This window comes from Triticum urartu, chromosome 4A (assembly GCF_056163025.1).
Source record: "Triticum urartu cultivar PI428250 chromosome 4A, HENAU_Tu73, whole genome shotgun sequence".
Lineage (NCBI taxonomy): Eukaryota > Viridiplantae > Streptophyta > Magnoliopsida > Poales > Poaceae > Triticum > Triticum urartu.
Window position 1 is genome coordinate 82,730,550 of NC_141876.1, and position 5,097 is coordinate 82,735,646.

Here is a 5,097-nt window from a genome sequence, read left to right on the forward strand (position 1 = left end):
CATGATGCAAAATGGACATATTTTTCAATTTCGGCTTTTGCTTGAGGACAAGCGAGGTCTAAGCTTGGGGGAGTTGATACGTCCATTTTGCATCATGCTTTTATATCGATATTTATTGCATTATGGGCTGTTATTACACATTATGTAACAATACTTATGCCCATTCTCTCTTATTTTACAAGGTTTACATAAAGAGGGAGAATGCCGGCAGCTAGGATTCTGGGCTGGAAAAGGAGCAAATATTAGAGACCTATCCTGCACAGCTCCAAAAGTCCCGAAACATCACAGAAGCTATTTTGAGAATATATAAAAAATACTGAGCGCAAGAAGTTCCAGAGGGGGCCCACACCCTGGCCACGAGGGTGGGGGGGGGCCCTACCCCCTGGGCGCGCCCCCTGCCTCGTGGCCCCCTGGTGGCCCTCTGATGCCCATCTTTTGCTATATGGAGTCTTTCGTTGAGGAAAAAATCATAAGCAAGCTTTCGGGATGAGACTCCGCCGCCACAAGGCGGAACCTTGGTGGAACCAATCTAGGGCTCCGGCGGAGCTGTTCTGCCGGGGACACTTCCCTCCGGGAGGGGGAAATCATCGCCATCGTCATCACCAACGCTCCTCTCATCGGGAGGGGGCCAATCTCCATCAACATCTTCACCATCACCATCTCCTCTCAAACCCTAGTTCATCTCTTGTATCCAATTCTTGTCTCTAAGTCTGGGATTGGTACCTGTAGGTTGCTAGTAGTGTTGATTACTCCTCGTAGTTGATGCTAGTTGGTTTATTTAGTGGAACATCATATGTTCAGATCCTATATGCATATTAATACCCCTCTGATTATGAACATGAATATGCTTTGTGAGTAGTTACGTTTGTTCCTGAGGACATGGGAGAAGTCTTGCTATTAGTAGTCATGTGAATTTGGTATTCGTTCAATATTTTGATGAGATGTATGTTATCTCTCCTCTAGTGGTGTTATGTGAACGTCGACTACATGACACTTCACCATTATTTGGGCCTAGAGGAAGGCATTGGGAAGTAATAAGTAGATGATGGGTTGCTAGAGTGACAGAAGCTTAAACCCTAGTTTATGCGTTGCTTCGTAAGGGGCTGATTTGGATCCATATGTTTCATGCTATGGTTAGGTTTACCTTAATACTTCTGTTGCAGTTGCAGATGCTTGCAATGGGGGTTAATCATAAGTGGGATGTTTGTCCAAGTAAGGACAGCACCCAAGCACCGGTCCACCCACATATCAAATTATCAAAGTACCGAACGCGAATCATATGAACGTGATGAATGATGCAGATGTAATGGAAGACAACACTTTCTCAGATTTCACCTTAGCGATGCCAAGGAAAAATCTGGATGTTCGACCGAGAGACATTTAGCACTCCACTTCTAATGTTCTCCTTGATGTACCAACTTAACCCGATACCATTCGGTATATGGAACATCAAGTAAAGGTCTGACTTCGGGAGCTCAAGGAACCCATAAGGAACAACTTATGTACAAGGTCATACCAACTCCTCATGGAAGAATGGCCAAATTGCCGACTCAAGATACTATAATAAGAGATCTCACGGATAAATGGGTTGGCCATGACATCCACTTAATGGTTCAAAAGACCAACCTTATAATTCTTGGGAACGTCCCAACCATCATATCTGTCTGAGATTCAGATTTGGTTGGTGTCAGGATATTCCAGACTCAGCGTGTCTGAAAGAGAAAGGTTGCAACATCAATCACCGAGATGATATTGCGAGATTCTCGGGAAATGAACTATGGTAGTAAGTTCCAAAACTTGAGCTGGTGCCACTGCACACACGTGAACACGCTGTCCCAGACAAGCATGACCACATAGTAGTCTTACAACAAACACTACCGAGTTCTGGTGGGGAACCATCATCGAGGATATTGGAATCTTGTGCATGAACTAGTATTCGCACAACAACTCCTTTTCCTCGAACAAATCAATCAGTGGCTTGGGGTGCTAGGAATGTATATGGAATGAAGGTTGCAAGTCTCCAAACCTGTAACGCCCCGGACACACCCGCCGATGGTCGTTACTCCTGGAGGGATCTAGACTGGCCCCACAGATCAATACTAGTCTATTCTGCACACTTTGTCCTCACTCGTGCGCACCCGGGAGCAACTTCCCCATCGGTCACCCATCCTGAAACTACTTCAAGCTAAGCACGCTTAACTTTGGAGTTATTTCTGAATGGGATTCCAGAAAAGAAGGAATTCCTTATTGATATGAGCAGCCTATCATCCCTAATAAGCCAGGCTATCACATACATCCCCACTCAGAGGAAGCGACGTCCTCGTCTGGCCACAGGAACGTTCCCTCTTGGCACAAACGTCTGTGCATCTAGTCTGGTACATGTGTCATGCCGTGTGCCATGACGGGTCACAAACGTCATGAACAACATGACCGCGCACCTGTCCGCAAACATCCGTGTAACCCCGAGGGTCGGCTCTGATACCAACTTGTAACGCCCCGGACACACCCGCCGATGGTCGTTACTCCTGGCGGGATCTAGACTGGCCCCACAGATCAATACTAGTCTATTATGCGCACTTTGTCCTCACTCGTGCGCACCCGGGAGCAACTTCCCGGTCGGTCACCCATCCTGAAACTACTCCAAGCTGAGCACGCTTAACTTTGGAGTTATTTCTGAATGGGCTTCCGGAAAAGAAGGAATTCTTTATTGATATGAGTAGCCTATCATCCCTAATAAGCCAGGCTATCACAAAACCACAGAATACTTCGCAAAAACAAACTTTCTCAAATTCACGGCAGCAACTTGCATCAAATGCACATGAATTATAAGAAGTCACTTCTTTCCAAACATATACTTCAAGAGCTAGCATGAAGAAATGCTTTCAAAATTTTCCAACACTAGCTTAATGTTCAACAAAATCATGGAGAGTATAAGGATGTTGTTGATGCGCTCAACAACAATTCATCAAGTTTCCATGAAGATGGAATTCCACAATTATGTGAACAAGATGATAGCATTGGTCAGACCAAAAGATATAACGGTGTATGCTCGAGGAAACAACCACGAGTAAGACAACATTACGAACATCGTTGGTTCTGATTTGATTTGACGATATCCCACACTCAAATCAAAGTATGGACAAGACAGTGGATCCAACAATTGATCACGAGAACCAATTGATGTAGATATCATCTTTCTTCAACAAACACACAAGGATATCCCTTTGGAATGAACTAAGTCAGATAAAGCTTTTATCTTCCAACTCTCCAAGTTATTGTTTAGCTTATCCAACTAGTTCAAGAGTATCCAACACAGATCCTTGGAGAAAGGGTGGTTTATAGAAAGACCAACACGATCACGAACTCAACATAGCGGTCAGGGGACGACCTGGTGATACTTCCGGGAAGATATCCAGAAAATCATGAACCACCAATATGTCTCTAAGCTCGAGAACAATCTTGCTTTTCAGGGCAAGATGATATGATCAAAAGAGTGAGGGATTAGCACAATCCTAACCCATTGATCGAAGAGTGCACCAGAAATATGGACTAGGTAGCACGATCAACCTTAGAATGATGATTCAATAACCAACATGCGAAGAATGAAGTTATTGTCCATTAACTACCAAGCAACAGGGTTGCTAGGAGTATTGACTTCACACATCACAATTCACTTGTCGGCATTCCGGTTGCAACAACACGGGGACCGAGGAATGAACAACGATGGCGAGAAGTATCACTGCATCAAGAATTCACAAGAGATGGTGCAATTCCCATGACAATCCTGACATAAAGGGGGTAATACTCCAGGGTAGAACAGATCAAAAGCTGGATTGGCATTTTGATCTACGGAGCACAACTACTTTGACCCAATCCTGGATATGGACGAGGTACTGGAGTTTGTTTCTCCTAGTCATTATGAAATAGATTGGCTTGACGGATCACAGGAATATTAAGCATCGAGAACATGAATGCACAACTAATCCTGACTATCAATTGGTAGACGAGGTCAGGAAACAACTAAAGAGGGACAACTCAAAGGAACGTATGATTTTCTGGGTTGTGGATGCATATATTAGTATGTCGAACAAAGCTCAACATTTCTTCCGGATAACCCATGCAGAAAGGTTGATCTAGCAGAGTCACAATATAGAATGGAGAACTCATCAAGAGCACTCTTATTGTGATCTTTTGGTTTAAAAGAACTTCCACCAAGGATGGATCATGGTGTTGGAAGAATGATAAACCACGAACCTCAAGGACTATCACAAAGGTTTCTAATATCCTAAAGGAACTAGCAAACACTATCAACATGAAGTAAGTAGGGCGAATCTCGGGTTCAAGAACCCAGGAATAGAATGCCTACTAACTAAGTGGCATCCCAGGATGCTTTCGAGAATGATGGCCAGGATCATCACACTTGGAACACAAAACATGGCTAGATTACTAGGTGATCCTCTAAGACACATAGGGTCATAATATTAGCTCCAACATATACGTCGAAGCAACAGAGTACCTCAACTCACCGATTAGTGTGGTTAAACTGGACCAAAGAAACATCGGGAACGGAAAGAAGGAAGTTGCAAATGCATCAAACTATTTCGAAACCTGGCATGACTCAGACAACACAACGGCTATAAATGCTCAAAAAAGATTTGAGACATCCTACAAAATAGTGGCATGACCACTCAACATCACAATATCAAGGTTCTGAGGCCAGCTATGAACATACGAAGTAGTAGAAACTGAACTGAGACTTGAATCCATCAATCCTAAAGTCCATGGATTAGTAACACGTGATCCTGATAGAAAGAATAGAAATCCTAGTTCCTTAGCCCCGTAGGAAAGATAGGATGACTCGGGTTAGAATGGCATAATGTAAAGGAGTAAAAAGAGCCTTACGTTCCCATCCACAATTAATTCCCTTATATAACTAAAGCATTTCTAGACTCAATGTCGGTGTCAAAACCAGCGGATCTCGGGTAGGGGGTCCCGAACTGTGCGTCTAAGGTGGATGATAACAGGAGACAAGGGACACGATCTTTACCCATGTTCGGGCCTCTTGAAGGAGGTAATACCCTACGTCCTGCTTGATTG